This window comes from Ictidomys tridecemlineatus, chromosome 12, assembly GCF_052094955.1.
Source record: "Ictidomys tridecemlineatus isolate mIctTri1 chromosome 12, mIctTri1.hap1, whole genome shotgun sequence".
Classification (NCBI taxonomy): domain Eukaryota; kingdom Metazoa; phylum Chordata; class Mammalia; order Rodentia; family Sciuridae; genus Ictidomys; species Ictidomys tridecemlineatus.
This window is the reverse complement of record NC_135488.1, coordinates 2,741,684-2,759,037: the sequence shown is the minus strand read 5'-3', so window position 1 is coordinate 2,759,037 and position 17,354 is coordinate 2,741,684. Positions and strand designations below refer to the sequence as shown.

Below are 17,354 nucleotides of genomic sequence, written 5' to 3'. Positions count from 1 at the left end.
TTGCATAAGAAAGACTCTGCACACAGAAATGGTCAAAGCAGTCTACAGGAAGGCAATGACAAAGGCCTGGCATCCCTGGGTGAGAGCCCTGGGATCTAGGGAGCTGGGTCCCCCAAAAATCAAGCTATCAAGAAAACCAAACCAGCATTCCTTCTCAGGGTCCCTGCTAAGTGTGAGTTTTCTAAGGAGAGAATAACACTTGTGAGGTAAGCAAAGCTGAGCCCTGTCTAAAAATAAAAAGGGCTGTGAGTGTAGCTCAGTAGTAGAGAACCCCTGGGTTCAATCCTCAGTACCATGACATGTGGAATGTGATGACTAGGATCATAGTCTTTGCTTGCTGGCTGCAGCTGCACCTGTGTTGGGAACTTCCTGTGTAAGAGTGCTGGTCAAGATTGCCCATTTGCTCTGATAGTGCCCCGGCTGAGGTAATTCTGTTTAAGACCTGGAACTATCAGTATTGACTGATAATAATCTACTTGCATTCATAATTCTCTATCCTCAGCAGCTGCTGTCTGCTGAGGATAGAGAATTATGAGTGCAAGTAGATAATTATAATTGCTTGTAGTGCTTTGAACTTCAAGCCTGTTTTCTTGAAGAAACTTCCTCATAGAATATCTTTTTGATGATAAAAACTATGTAATAAACCTGCTAAGCTATCTCTAGGTCATTGTTCTTCCATTGGAGGAATGTGTCCCACATGGTCTGAGCTTTCTTTGTGTAAATATTTGTTGTATTTCTTAATCCCCTATTGCCCTTCACTGTTTTTCAAGGTTCAAATATGTATGTTGTGGCAACAAAAGATAAGCAACTAGAGATAAAATAAACATACAAGGGCTGCTGATAAAGCTCCCCTGGTAGAAGGATTGCCTAGCCTGGGTACAGCCCTTGGTATGATCCTCAGCCCCATACACAAATCATCTATCCTGAGTACAAAACACATATCACATATCTAACCTACTGATCACCACAGTCTGTCCCTACCTGCCCTAAACACACTCAGAATACTCACTGCAGCCTGCAGTGGGGCAGTCAGCAACACAGCCAACCTCACACTGCAGTGACAAGGGTCTTCTGTTTCTTCATCAGGGATGAAACCCAGGGCCTGGCATGTGCCAAGTGCACTCTACCACTGAGCCTCTCTGCAGCCCTCAAAGTGCTGAATATCTCACACAGGGTGCTGAACACCGACCTGAAAGTTAGCACCCCATTGGTTGTGTGGGAGACGCTTTTCACCATCGTAAGCCTGGAAAAGGAAGTCAGGATCAGCTGCATCTTGTGACCTTTCTGAGATATATTTCTCAGCCCCCCCCAAAAAAAAGTTAAACCTGGAAGAAATGCAGGCCCACAGGCTCCTCCCTGCCAATAAGAACAGGAAACCTGGGACAGGGGATGACACTTTCACAAACCTGATTCTAGAACTTGGGGAAGTAGGTTAATGACCAGATAGTTCAAGATTTGTGTTAACAGGATAATTAAAAGCAAAGCTCACTGACAATAAAATATGTAAAAATAACAAGTTCCAATTAGAACTAGTCAGTGGAGGCCAAGGTGACCAAGCATTTCAAAGGGTAAATTGGGCAACTGCAGGTAGAATTAAATTACACCTAAGGGATTTCTGTGTCTGGGACAGTTGCAGTAATCATTAATTTTGTAATGCTGGCAGATGGGAGGTAAGAGGTGTTGTCCCTGTGAACATTTAGTTCAATTCTTGCCAGAGAAGGCCAAGAATGTGACAGGACATGTCCTGAAACAGTCTGGCTTGAGCTGTCATTAACTCACCATGTGACCTCCCTCAGCTAGTTTCCTCCTCTTTAGAGTGAAAGGCAAGATTCAGGGGTGTCTGTGCTATAGAGAAGACTACCTGTGGAGACAGAGTGAAGTGTTTTAGAGTCCCTACTTTTGATTCTGGTGTTCTGGCTTGAAAGAACTCTAGACAAGATGTGGCACTTACTAAAACAATAGCAAATTTATTAAAAGCCATAGGAAAGCCAGGTAAAGTAGTGCACATCTGTAATCCAAGCAGTTCAAGAGGCTGAGTCAGGAGGATCATAAGTTCAAATCCAGCTTCAGTAACTTAGTGAGACCCTAAGAAACTCAAGAAAATAAAATATAAAACGGGCAGTAGCTGTGGCTCAAGACCCCATATTAAAAAGAAAGGAAGGAAGGAAGGAAGGGGAAATGGATAAAGAGGACACTTACAAGGGAGGCAGTGGGTTCTCCCAGAAAGAAAGATAGTGCACCCCTACTGTGCTCAGGTTTTACAGGGTGAAAGGCCAAGGTTCATGGACGGAGATTAAAATGCACACACAGATAGCAGTGACAAAGATGAAGCACTTTACTGCAAGCTGGTGCTAGTTTATATAGAAAGTGAGAGTCAGTTATCTTAAACCAAGAAGCTCCCCGGGCCAATCATAGTAAAGGTCAGGTCATCACCTATGGTGCACACACGTCTGCCCTGCATAAGATTCATTGGGGGCACGAACTGTCCACGAGTACGGAAGATGGGAGGGCCAATTAGAAGGTTTTCAAAACAACTTGTTATCCACCCACTGGCAACTTGCCTGCCACCATGTTGCATTAGGGGCTCCTTATCTGAAAGGCCCGGGGATTTCTAGCCACCCACTGGCAATTTGTCCACCGCCAGGTTTGAAAGGCCCGAGGAGTTCTCAGGGAGACTCCCAATATTTCCCCTTTTTTGTTATTCTATGGAAAGGGATGTCGATTCATTCTGGCTACTTCCTGCTGAGTGGGGGTGTCACTGGGGAAGGGGTCTGAAGGAGGGAAGTTAGGAGTCCCCACAAGAGAGCTGCAAAGATTGGTATAAGGTCAGATGTGACATCACAAAATGTTCCCTGTAGCCAAAGGTCAATTATCACTTCAGTCCAGTCGGTAAAAGTCTCTACAGCGGGTACAAGCCGGGCATCATCAGATATTGCTCTCAAGAAGGTATCCCAGGAATCTTTGAAGGGTTTTTCAGCACTGTGAGGGATGTTCTCTGGAGAAGGTGGTTGATTCATCTGTGGCCAGAAGCTGATAATTTCTAAGTAGAAACTGGTTAAAAGTTTGGTTAGAGATTTTACCTACTTGAGTTTGAATAAACTTTATAATACATGGTAAAAATAGACACATTTAAAAGATTACACATAGTGGTCCAAGGATAGGCCATACCCATGCCATAAGGGGAGTAGACATTAAGGAAGAGAAAAGATTTTGACTTGTTGGGGTCCTTAAGGTGGCTGCCAGGTCAATGAGACAACAACATTGTCTTCTATAAGACCCGATTCATTGATATAATAACAGCATTCTTCCCTAAGGAAAAGACAGGTTCTGCCCTTTTCAGCAGTGAATAAATCTAGGGCCCTGCAATTCTGAAGGTTGAGTTGTGCCAATGAGGTGACCTGTTTTTGTAAGGATGTTAGAGATTCTGATGTGGAAGTAAGTGCTCCTTCAAGTTTTGAATTAATGTCCTTGACAGCCCATAGGGAATGACTTAAGGTTCCCCCCAATAACCCTGCACTTGCCGCTGAGGGCGTTAATGAAATGCCTATCACTAATGGAAGGAATGCAGCCCGTTTTCCATGTTTTAGAGGGTTAAGGATGGATTGTAGGTGAGAGTGCCATTGCACAGAAGAAGAGACCTGGTGGGGAATAAGTGGTGTGGTTGATGGTTAGGTTACCACGGCAAAAATCTGCCAGAAGGGAATTGGGAATTTCGGATCCCAGAAGGCAAACCCGAGGAATTATGGTATGGTTATTTTCCTCAGGTTCCTAAAAAGGAACATTCTGCAGGGGTTTAATAGGATCCTTTTTGTAGGATGATTGGGCAAGCTGGAAACATCCACGCTGGAAAATTTTATTTGAACTGTGGCAAGTAAGGGCTGTGCTAGGGAAGCGCACAGAAAGCAATTTGCTGGACTTGCATTGGGGAAAGTTTGATTTAGGTAGGACAATGTGTCAGTGATGATCTGTAACCAGGTATAGATCGGTGAAGCCTGAGAGTCAGAAGTACATTGGCTTTCTAGGGATGCGAGCAGACATTGTTCTGCTTGTTGAGACAAGAGAGACTGGGGGCTCTATAGAAACATATTCCTGGGTAATGGATAAGGAAGCACAGGGAGTGGAGGTATACCCACCAAAATAAAAGGAAGCTTTTACTCCTGCTGCCTAGTGTGGGTTCCCAGGGTCTGGGATGGTCAGCTTGTATTGGTGGGAGGCAGACTTAAGTTTAGATCTTCCTACAGGGGGGAAGGTCCAGGGCACCTGTGGATGGAGTAGTGGCCTCATACGGACCAGCTCGGACTGGATCGGCAAGTTCTTCCAGATGCTGGAAAGTTCTCCAAGAGTGGGACCCGAAGGTGCTCAGTGACATTCGTTAACTGAGCAGCAGGGTATGATGGCCCGAGCCTTGATTTGCCATTCCTCAGATTCCTCATTCTAAAAGTTCTGTTGGATTGCCCTAGTCCAAGGCCATGTGAGAATCATATGGTAGAGCAAAATAAATTCAGATGGAGAAAAATCATGTATAAAGTGCGCAGAAGAATGACTTTGGGCATGTCAATGCCTACTGCCAGAGAGCCTCATTTCCTGGGTGGTCTATATTTTTAACAAACATCACATATTTTGATGGAGGAGGTATGTGGGCTACTTGAAAAAATCAAGGACAGACGGCAGGGCGCCACCGAGAAGCAGCCAGCAAGCAGAGAGAAACGTGGCTGCGGATTCTGTGGAATCCTGCCGGCTGAGCCCTCACTGAACCCCAGGCTGAGTTCGGGAATTCAGATGTCGAAGGAAGCAGTACAATTCTATCCCCCACAACAGAAACTCCACCAAGGAAACCAGCGGCCACCATCTTGGAGAGCTGAAGTAAGCACCTCCACTCTCCGACAGATTGCAACAATAAAACAGGTGCGTGTTACTCAGCTCATCTCCCATACAGCAGAGAATTCCCATAAAATCTCACCTAGGCTTTCTGGGGGAGGGATTATCAGAGCGAGCCTGCATAAAGATGCGGGGAAAGCTAGAGACACCTGACCTTCAACTCCCCCTCACATCAGCAACGAAAATGAAACCTGTCTTGCCAGCGCTGGGGAGGGGCAAGCAGAAAAAATCAAAACAATAGAGTGCTGGGGTTCCCAATAGCCACCCTCCACACCCAACAAACGGCAGGCCCAGAGTATAGTTTGAAATGCCGAGAGGCATCACTCAGGGGAAATATGGTCTAGCAGGAGAAACCAGGACTAACAGGAGAAACCAGGGGACTAGAGGCCAGGCCCTCTCGACTGGGCGGCTGGAGACTGCCAGCCTGCCGGCGACCGACCGCGCAACTGGGCAGCTAGAGATCCCCCGCCCACTGGCGACAGCCCACCCACTGCCCGCTCGACTGGGTGGCTGTAGTCCACTCGCCTGCCGGTGACAGATTGCCCGCCAGCTGCCAGCGCGACTAGGCCGCTGGAGACCACCCGCCCACCAGCGACCGGGAGCTGAAAGCAACCAGAGACAGTCCAGTCCCACCCCCCACATTTGGACACCCCGGCAAGGAGCCTGGGGCCCACCATAACAGAGAGGTGACATCACTGGAGCTCGGCCATCGGAAGGCATAGTCTACCAACACAAAGGAGAGACAACAGAGATATATAAAACCAAAACAAATCTATAGAAGAGAACAGAAACACAGTAATCAAATAGAGCTGGAAAGAAACATGAACATCATGAAAAAACAAGGGGGAAAAGGAGTACAAACAATGCAGGACAACTTAAATCTACAGGAGGATCTAGAAGCATCAGAAACATGGATAGGGGAAGAACTCAAGGCATACCTAACTCAGAGGGAAAGGAATATTAGAGAAGACATGAGACAGCAAGTCCAAGCAATAAAAGTATATTTTGAAAATGAATTAAACAAACAAATTCAAATGGCAAAGAACGAGCTTTACTAGGGGATAGAGATCTTAAAAAAAAATCAAACAGTAATCCTAGAAATGCAGAAAACTATAAACCAAATTAAAAACTCAAACGAGAATATTATAAATAGACTAGATCAAGTAGAAGTCAGAACATCAGATAATGAATACAAAGTTTATCAACTTGAAAAGAATATAGTCAACACAGAAAAGATGCTTAAATCCCACGAGCAATCTATTCAAGAGATATGGGATATCATAAAAAAAACAAATTTGAGAGTCATCAGGATAGAAGAAGGCATAGAGAATCAAACCAAAGGAATGGATAACCTATTAAATGAAATAATTCTAGAAAACTTCCCAGAGATGAAAGATGGAATGTATTGCCAAATACTGGAAGCCTACAGGACCCCAAACATTCAAAACCGTAATAGACCAACTCCAAGACATATAATTATGAAGATAGCCAACATACAGAACAAGGAGAGAATATTAAAAACTACGAGAGAAAGGAGGCAGATTACATTTAGGAGTAAACCAATTAGGTTAAGGACTGATTTTTCATCACAGACTTTGAAAGACTGGAACAATATATTTCAAATGCTGAAAAATAATGGATTCCAACCAAAAATACTGTATCTAGCAAAATTAAGCTTCAGATTTGACAATGAAATTAAAATATTCCACAATAAACAAAAGCTAAAAGAATTCACAGCCAGAAAACCAGCACCGCAAAGCATTTTGAGTAAACTACTACAAGAAGAGGAATTGAAAAATAGTGCCCAAAACTAATAGCGGGAGGTATCTCAGTAAAGGGGGAGGAAAATAACCAAAAAGTAAAAACTAGCCAAACTAAAATAAATAAATAAATAAACATGACTGGAAATACAAATCATATTTCAATTGTAATCTTAAATGTTAATAGGCTAGTAAACTGGATCAAAAAAAAAAACAAATCCAACAATATGCTGCCTTCAGGAGACTCATATGATAGGAAAAGACTTACACAGGCTGAAGGTAAAAGGTTGGGAAAAATCATACCACTCACACATGGCCCTCGGAATCAAGCAGGAATGGCCCATACTCATATCGAATAAAATCAACTTCATACCTAATCTAATCAAAAGGGATAAAGAAGGACACTATATACTGTTAAAAGGAACCATCCACCAACAAGACATAACAGTTATCAATTTGTATGCACCAAACAATGGTGCTGCAACGTTCATAAAACAAACTCTCCTCAAGTTCAAGAGTCAAATAGACTACAACACAATAATTATGGGTGACTTCAACACACCACTCTCACCATTAGACAGATCCTCTAGACAAAACCTGAATAAAGAAACTATAGAACTCAATAACACAATCAATAACCTAGACTTAACTGACATATATAGAATATATCAACCATCATCAAGTGGATACACGTTCTTCTCAGCAGCACATGGATCCTACTCAAAGATAGACCATATATTATGCCATAGGGCAACTCTTAGTAAATATAAAGGCGTGGAGATAATACCATGCATTTTATCTGATCATAATGGAATGAAACTGGAAATCAATGATAAAAGAAGGAAGGAAAAATCCTACATCACATGGAAAATGAACAATATGTTACTGAATGATCAATGGGTTACAGAAGACATAAAGGAGGAGATAAAAAAATTCTTATTGACAAATGACAATACAGACACAACATACCAGAATCTATGGGACACAATGAAAGCAGTTTTAAGAGGGAAATTCATTTCTTGGAGTTCTTTCCTCAAAAAAAAAGAAAAAAACCAACAAATAAATGAACTCACACTACACCTCAAAAACCTAGAAAAGGAAGAGCAAAACAACAACAAATGTAGTAGAAGACAAGAAATAATTAAAATTAGAGCAGAAATCAACGAAATTGAAACAAAAAAAAATCCATTGAAAAAACTAAAAGTTGGTTCTTTGAAAAAATAAATAATATCGACAGGCTAACGAAAAGAAGAAGAGAGAGAACTCAAATTACTAACATATGGGATGAAAAAGGCAATATCACAACAGACACTACAGAAATACAGAAGATAATTAGAAAGTATTTTGAAACCCTATATTCCAATAAAATAGAAGATAGTGAAGACATCAATAAATTTCTTAAGTCATATGATCTGCCCAGATTGAGTCAGGAAGACACACATAATTTAAACAGACCAATAACAAAGAAAGAAATAGAAGAAGCCATCAAAAGACTACCAACCAAAAAAAGCCCTGGACTGGATGGGTATACAGCAGAGTTCTAAAAAATCTTCAAAGAAGAATTAATACCAATACTTTTCAAGCTATTTCAAGAAATAGAAAAAGAAGGAGTTCTTCCAAATTCATTCTATGAGGCCAACATCACCCTGATCCCGAAACCAGACAAAGACACTTCAAAGAAAGAAAACTACAGACCAATATCTCTAATGAACTTGGATGCAAAAATTCTCAATAAAATCCTAGAAAATCGAATACAAAAGCATATCAAGAAAAATTGTGCATCATGATCAAGTAGGATTCATCCCTGAGATGCAAGGCTGGTTCAATATAAGGAAATCAATAAATGTAATCCACCACATCAATAGACTTAAAGACAAGAACCAAATGATCATCTCAATAGATGCAGAAAAAGCATCCAACAAAGTATAGCATCCCTTTATGTTCAAAACACTAGAAAAACTAGGGATGACAGGAACTTACCTCAACATGGTAAAAGCTATTTATTCTAAACCTCAGGCTAGCATCATCCTAAATGGAGAAAAACTGAAGTCATTCTCTCTAAAATCTGGAACAAGACAGGGATGCCCTCTATCACCACTTCTATTCAATTTAGTTCTTGAAATACTAGCCAGAGCAATTAGACACACAAAAGAAATTAAAGGCATAAAAATAGGAAAAGAAGAACTTAAATTACCGCTATTTGCGGATGACATGATAATATATTTAACAGACCCAAAAGGATCTACAAAGAAACTGCTAGAGTTAATAAATGAATTCATCAAAGTGGCAGGATATAAAATCAACATGCATAAATCAAAGGCATTACTGTATATCAGCGACAAAACTTCTGAAAGGGAAATGAGGAAAACCACTCCATTCACAATATCAAAGAAAATAAGATACTTGGGAATCAACCTAACAAAAGAGGTGAAAGATTTATACAATGAAAACTACAGAACCCTAAAGAGAGAGATAGAAGAAGATATTAGAAGATGGAAAAATGTACCCTGTTCATGGATAGGCAGAACTAACATCATCAAAATGGCGATATGACCCAAAGTTCTCTACAGGTTTAATGCAATGCCAATCAAAATCCCAACGGCATTTCTTATAGAAATAGATAAAGCAATCATGAAATTCATATGGAAAAACAAAAGACCTAGAATAGCAAAAGCAATTCTAAGCAGGAAGTGTGAATCTGGAGGTATAGTGATACCAGAGTTCAAACTGTACTACAAAGCAATAGTAACAAAAACAGCATGGTACTGGTACCAAAACAGGCAGGTGGACCAATGGTACAGAATAGAGGACACAGAAACCAATCCACAAAAGTACAACTTTCTTATATTTGATAAAGGGGCTAAAAGCATGCAATGGAGGAAGGATAGCATCTTCAACAAATGGTGCTGGGAAAACTGGAAATCCATATGCAACAAAATGAAATTGAATCCCTTTCTCTCGCCATGCACAAAAGTTAACTCAAAATGGATTAAGGAGCTAGATATCAAATCAGAGACACTGCATCTGACAGAAGAAAAAGTTGGCTACGATCTACATACTATGAGGTCGGGCTCCAAATTCCTTAATAGGGCCCATAGCCCAAGAGTTAATAACAAGAATAAACAAATGGGACTTAATTAAACTAAAAAGTTTTTCTCAGCAAAAGAAACAATAAGAGAGGTAAATAGAAAGACTACATCCTGGGAACAAATTTTTACCCCTCACACTTCAGATAGAGCCCTAATATCCAGAATATACAAAGAACTCAAAAAATTAAACAATAAGATAACAAATAACCCAATCAACAAATGGGCCAAGGACCTGAACAGACACTTCACAGAGGAGGACATACAATCAATCAACAAGTACATGAAAAAATGCTCACCATCTCTAGCAGTCAGAGAAATGCAAATCAAAACCACCCTAAGATACCATCTCACTCCAATAAGATTGGCAGCCATTATGAAGTCAAACAACAATAAGTGTTGGCAAGGATGTGGGGAAAAGGGTACACTTGTACATTGCTGGTGGGACTGCAAATTGGTGAGGCCAATTTGGAAAGCAGTATGGAGATTCCTGGGAAAGCTGGGAATGGATCCACTATTTGACCCAGCTATCTCCCTTCTCGGACTATTCCCTGAAGACCTTAAAAGAGCATACTATAGGGATACTGCCACATCAATGATCATAGCAGCACAATTCACAATAGCTAGACTGTGGAACCAACCTAGATGCCCTTCAATAGATGAATGGATAAAAAAATGTGGCATCTATACACAATGGAGTATTACACAGCACGAAAAAATGTCAAAATCATAGAATTTGCAGGGAAATGGATGGCATTAGAACAGATTATGCTAAGCGAAGCTAGCCATCCTTATAAAACAAATGCCAAATGCCTTCTTTGATATAAGGAGAGCAACTAAGAACAGAACAGGGAGGAAGAGCATGAGGAAAAGATTAACATTAAACAGAGACGAGTGGGGGGAGAGAAAGGGAGAGAGAAGGGAAAGCATATGGAAATGGTAGGAGACCCTCAATGTTACACAAAATTACATATAAGAGGTTGTGAGGGGAAAGGGGGGGAACAAGGGAGAGAATTAAACAACAGCAGATGAGGTATAGAGGGAAGATGGGAGGGAAGGGGAGGGGGGATAGTAGGGGATAGGAAAGGTAGCAGAATACAGCAGTCACTAATATGCCATTATGTAAAAACATGAGTGTGTAACCGATGTGATTCTGCAATTTGTATTTGGGGTAAAAATGGGAGTTCATAACCCAATTGAGTCAAATGTATGAAAGATGATATATCATGAGCTTTGTAATGTTTTGAACAACCAATAAAAAATAAATAAATAAATAAATAAATAAATCTTCCTACATTTAATTGCCCTGAATATGCATCATGAATTCTGCATGACCAATAGGGGCAGCCTCCGTAGGTTTCCGGCCACTGTTTGCAGTAATCCTTATTTTGGTCATATAAAAAACATAAGTAAGAGTGACTGGCTTGCTTAATGAGCTCAGAGGAAGAGAAAGAGAGTACAATATAGATGGCTGAGGTGCACCCTGTTAGGGGACAATGAGAAGTGGTAGCCAAGTGGGTGGTCCGGGTGTTTTTTGTGTGTATGTTTCTCTCACATTGAATCTCCAGACATACGAAGGCATTGTGTGTGAAGGCATTACCCTTGGGGTGAGAATGAGGATGAGGATCAGAAAGTTAAGGTACATTTTTGGATATGTTCTCAGCTATGGGTGTAAGGGCAGAAACACGAGAGAGATGAATTTTTAAAGGGTCAGTAGGGTGGGGAGAGCAAGAGTATGTAGGTGTTGATTCTTGCGATGTTGCCAGAATCAGTTTCCTGGATCCATGGTTTGAGCCTGGAAATGTGAATAAATTGATTATTTGTGAGTCTGAGTTTTGCTGCCGAGGGAGTGCACATGATAACCAAGGTGGAGCCTTTCCATTTGGGGTGTAGTTGGGGTCTTCCACCTAGGGGGAAGTAATATACCTGTTGGCCAGGTGTTAGGGTGAGGGGGTTTTGAGTAATGGTTGGGTCAGGTAAAAGCCAGTCCTGGTATTTCCAAAGTTCAGAGCATAGATGGAAAAGGAGAGACAGAGGGTAGGAATCAGGTATAGGTAATTGTTCAGTCTGTATTCCAGTGGGTAAGAATGGACAGTCATACATAATCTCAAATGGGGAAAGGTTGGATGGTTTCTTTGGTAAAGCCCTGAGATGCAACAGGGCCAAGGGGAAGTCCTTAGTCCAGTCTAAGCTTAATTACGTGGTGAATTTGGTGAGGGTTTCTTTGAGAGACCGATTAGTTCTTTTAACTTTCCCGGAAGCTTGGGAATGGTAAGGGCAATGGAAATGCCAAGGGAGTGATAGTGCGATAGCTAGCCCCTGAGTTATCTGTGAGGTAAATTCTGGGCCATTATCCAATTGGATGGAAGTGGGCATCCCAAAACGAGGGATTATGTTAGATATCAACTGATCCATAACTGTGGATGCCCGCTTATTGGATGTGGGAAATGCCTATATCCACCCTGAGAATGTGTCCACCAGTACTAAGAGATATTTAATGTTTTTTACCCTGGGCATATTTGTGAAATCAATTTGCCAATTAGCTCCTGGGGTGTGACCATGGGCCTGATGAGAAGGATAGGGTCTGGATTTTAAGGAGGTGCTGTATTGGTCCTCTGACAGATCTGGCATGTGGATGTAACCTGTTGCAGAAAGGTCCGATCATTGGAGGAAAGAGGGAAAAAAGATTGAAAGAAAGTTGATAAGCTCTGGGGGCTATAATGGAACAGTGAATGGAGAAATCTAATGAGCTGGTGAGGGTCAGAAAGTCGCTCCTCAGAGGAAAGATGGAGTAATGAGGAAGAGGATGAGGCCTGTAGGGTAGCTGACCTGGTCAGCTTTAGAGTTGCCCACTGTGGCAGGAGAAGAGTCAGTCTTATGTGCTTTACAGTGGACTATTCCCAGCTATAAAGGCAGCATGGAAGCCCGTAGCAGATTAGAAATAAGGCTGGCTTTTATAATAGCAGTTTCTTTAGTCATTAGAAGTTCTCTCTCCTTCCAGATAGCCACATGAAAAACTAGTATATGAAAGACACATTTGGAATCAGTGTATAGAGAAAGCTTTTTCCCTCTTGCTAGTTCACATGCTCTTGAGACAGCCATAAATTCTGCTTGTTGGTTGGTTGGTTGGAATTGAGGCAATGAATGGCGAAGGAAGGCACCGGACTGCATGTTCCCTTAGGAGTTTCTGTAGAAGTGTGAGATAGGGCAGGAAGGACACAAGGGGAGGAGGAGGGATTGAAAAGCTTTGGGTGGTTAAGAAAGGGCACCCATAGAGTTGCTCAAAGGGGCTAAGGCCTGAGGGAGCCCTTGGGGATGCCTCAATTCAGGTGAGGGCCAACAGCAGGAGATTGGGCCAGAAGAGCCTAAGTCCAATAGCAAGTTTAGTGAGATGATCCTTGAGAATGCAGTTAGGCCTTTCAACTTTACCCAAGGATTGGGGTTGGTAGGAGATGTGGAGCCTCCAAGTGATGTTGAGGCCTTTGGAGACTAGTTGAACAACCTGATAAGTGAAGGCCAGACTGTTGTCTGACTGGATGGAGGCGGGAAGTCTGAACCTGGGAATGATCTGCTCAATGAGGATGGAGGCAACAGTGTTAGCAGTTTCGCTGGCTGTAGGGAAGGCTTCTATCCAACCTGAAAAAGTTTCTACCAAAGTAATTAGGTAGCGAAGCTTTTTGTGCCTAGGCACATGAGTAAAGTTGATCTACCAGTCTTCATCTGGCTGGTGGCTCCTCATCTGAGGTGTGGGGAGTTTAGGTTTGATGCTTCTTTGTGGGGATACTGTAGAGCAGACAGAATAAGCAGAATGGACCTGCTGGAGAGTAGTTCTCATTCCTATGAAGTGAAAGAGGGGCTAGAGAGGGTTTTAGATGGGCACAGAGTCTCTGGAGCCAGAGGAGTTGGTCATGAGTCATAGGTCTCCATCTTGGGCACCAGGGCTGGTAGTCTTAAAGAAGTAGTTGATTGACTGACTGGTTGGTGAATCTATATATCTGATCTTGCAGGAACTTCTGTAGCAATTTAACAGACGTGGTCCTATTAGTGGTCCTATTAGGAGAAACATAAAGAGGACTAATAGGGGTCCTGTGAGGGAGAGGAGCCAAGGCCATACTTGACTGAACATTCCCCATGGAGACTGTTGGCTAGTTGCTGTTTCCTCTTTTCTAGCTGTTCTTGTCTTTTATTACTCCTAGGAATGACTTTTTGGCTTAACTGGTTTTGGTAGGTGTTTAAGATCAAGCTGGTCAAAATTGACTTTGTTTCTATCTATTGTTAAGAGTCAGCCGAGTTCCCATAGGGGTCGCTCGTGGGGGAATTTGAGAGTAGCTTCTTAGTTCTGCTAGTGCTGTTTGCGCTAGGATGGGTCCAGGTCTTGCTTGACCATGTGGCTTCCCTTGGAAGCATCAGGGATGTCTCCCTTCTCTGATGACCCTCCTATTGACAGCAAATGCATGGATTGGCTTTTCATTCTCCAGTGGTCTCATTAATCTCCATGATCAGGAGGTTATGTGGCCCAGAGTTGCAAAGCTCTTTAGAGAAGTTCCCTGCTCCCTGGATTCAGACTGACTCAGAGGGCCAGAGCCAAATATTGGTTTTCTTGGCCATTTTAAATTTAACTTTAAATCTTGATCATAAACATCCAGCAAAGTCAGTTCCACTTTAAATTAAGAGTACTGGGCTTTACCTGAAGTCTGGCCTACTTTGGAGTCATTCTTACATGTAGTGAGATGGGACATAGGCCTTATCTCAGGTAAGGTGGGGCTCTTCATAAGTCTTAGGTAAAGTGTTCTAGTATTGAAGTTGATATTTATTTTTAAATATCATTTTATAAAGTTTACATAAATTGTTGCTTGATGTCACATGAATATTAGGTGATACAATATAATATCACATCTAAAACATGAATTAAGGAAAGGCTGAAAGCTTTTAACCTTTTGTAGAAAAGTAGCAAAGTACTTTTGTTTTTGCAGTACACAATTAATCACATCTGTTGACTATTTCATGAAAACATAAACAATGTTTAAATATATGGAATTATACTGTTATAGGGATGGACAAAGCAAGGCACCTAAGATAGCACCGAAGTTAGGGAAACAGTCCTATTTGGTTGCAACTGGATTCAGAGGGCACTGCTTCTGTTGTAATCAATTAATCATCTGAACCCCAAGTTTAGGTAGTTTCAGAATTTTGTACCCAACATGTAAGGGAAGGGGCTCAGAAGTTTACAGTCTGCAGAAGTTCACAAAAAGCAGTTTTTGTTTCTGTTTTTTTTTTTTTCTCTTTTCTGGGCAAGTTAACTTTTCAAGGACACCTGGGAGGGGGAGGGCTTTTTCTTTTCTTTCTTTCCTTCCCCTGCCAGCTGTTACCATGGAGCCCAGTTGGTAATTTCCTTATCTTAGAAATGTAGCCATCTCTGTGAAGCCCCAGCTCAAGGCCAGAGGCCTTGTTTACATATTTTGTGAAAAACTAGTAAGGGGGTGTCTAGCTTTTGGAGTGCTGATTTTTCCATCCAGTGGCCAAGAAGAATAGGGCAACACAAAAAGAGGAAGTTTATCTACATTGAATTCTTTTATAGGGATTCTTTTGCTAAAAGTACTAAAATCAGCCATGGTGAAAATTTCTGGAGAAGGTCAGTTAAGACTTTTCTGTGGGCCTGGTAAGGAGGGGGAAGACAGGAAGGCGAGGCTGAGAGCAGCTTGGTGGATCTGAGAATGAGGAAGAAGAGATGTAAAAGAATAATGGGAAAGGGGATTTGGGATTTTCCTAGCAAGGAAAACTTGAGCAGTAGAAGAGGTAGAGCAGAGGGGAAGATGGGAGTGAGTATCCAAAAAAGCCTGAAAGGGACTTTAAATTCTTAGTAACCTGTTTTCAGTGATGACAAAGCAACTTTAAAGGCCATTTTCACTAGATCTTGAAGAGGGGTCTGAGGGCTCTCCTCAGCTGGTTTGAGCTTTGGGTTAGCTGGTAAGAGGACCTGGTGGGACCCAGTGTGGGCACTGACAGAAGAAGAGAGGAGTGAGTGGGTGGAGGGGTACCTCAGTACCTGATACCTCAGCAAGGGGGCAATGGTCTGAGAACTGGTGGAGGTTTGGGTTTTTGATCTAGTAAATGGAAGGGAGAAATCAGTTTGCTGAGGTGGAAGTGACAGCAGAGAGTCTGGGGCAGAAGGCTGAGAGTGAGGATCTATTGGAGAAGTATAGTTCAGGGTGGGAGTGAAGGAGGGAAAAGGCCTCCACATAGGGGGATCTCCTTCCACCCTTTTGAGTGCTCACAGAAGTTAAAAAGGTCATGAAGAATTTGAGGATCTAGAGACCCCTCTGGGGGCCATCGGTTTTGGTTGTCTAATTGGTAATATGGCCAATTCTGTGTACTGAATTTGATGAGGAGTTTGGGTTTGATGTCCGGAGTGAGGGACAACCGGTTGAGGTTAGTCAGGCATCCCTGAAAGGAGAAATCAACCAAAGAGACTCAGGAGAGCCGGGGCCGGGAGGGCAAATGAGTTGTCACCCAAGAGCCCAACCAGCGAGACCTTAAGGCCGGGAGTCATAGGCCACCTGATGTCAGGGTTTTTCCAGGAGAGGAGGAGATAAAGAGAGTCAGGGAATGCCTATTCTTCTGTCCCTTATAGCTCATCAACCATGAAATGGGCATCCAGATAGTTCACCATAGTATCTGTGAAAGTTGTAATGGGGTGCATTCTCTCTTCCAAACTAGGCGTCAAGGGCCTTGCTGGACGATCACAGCCAAAGCCTTTGCATATAGCTGCTTGGATTCCCAAAGAGGGGGAGGGGGACTCACCGGTTGTTGATTAGAAGGAGTCACCTATTGGAGAGCCCGTGTTGGGTGGAATGCAGCAGCACTCAAAAAGCTGAATGAGGATGGTGAACCTTGAGAGAGGGGGGTCCTCAGAATGAGGAATTTCCCCTTCTGGGTCTCAGCACCAATGAAAAGCCAAGGTTCATCGTCAGAGATTAAAATGCACATACAGATAGCAGTGATAAAGATGAAGCACTTTACTGCAAGCTAGTGCTAGTTTATATAGAAAGTGAGAGTCAGTTATCTTAAACCAGGAAGCTCCTGGGACCAATCATAGTAAAGGTCAGGTCATCACCTATGGTGAACGCACGTCCGCCCTGCATAAGATTCATGGGGGGCATGAACTGTCCATGAGTACGGAAGATAGGAGGGCCAATTAGAAGGTTTTCAAAACAACTTGTTATCCACCCACTGGCAACTTGCCCGCTGCCATGTTGCATTAGGGGCTCCTTATCTGAAATGCCCGGGGAGTTCTAGCTGCCCACTGGCAATTTGCCCACCGCCATGTTTGAAAGGCCCGGGGAGTTCTCAGGGAGACTCCCAATACAGGGAGTCCCAGAGAAATTTCTAGTAAGTCCCATTTTTAGTATTAACTTTAGGTTAACCATGAAAACAAATATATCAGACAAACCTAGTTAATCTTTTAAGTCAACTTTTTCTTACCAAAGAAAACTTTAACAGCAATGGAATATTTTTATATTCCATTGCACGTGGAAGTAAAATCCCTGCCCTGGTGACAGAGCTGTTTATTCTCTGAGGGCTTCTTTAGGCTCTTGGGGTGCCCAGGACCCCCAATATTTCTAGCACATAT

The 17,354-nt window shown here is 42.4% G+C and overlaps 1 long non-coding RNA gene across 1 annotated transcript; it reads right to left on the bottom strand.

The window, feature by feature from the left end:
• Window positions 1–1,947: 1,947 nt before the first annotated feature.
• On the bottom strand, window positions 1,948–16,876 carry LOC144368983 (uncharacterized). Its single transcript, XR_013428396.1, has 2 exons — window positions 16,526–16,876; window positions 1,948–3,051 (listed from the first exon to the last, which is right to left on the bottom strand). It is a non-coding gene; the product is annotated as an uncharacterized LOC144368983 (long non-coding RNA).
• Between the last annotated feature and the right edge of the window lie 478 nt (window positions 16,877–17,354).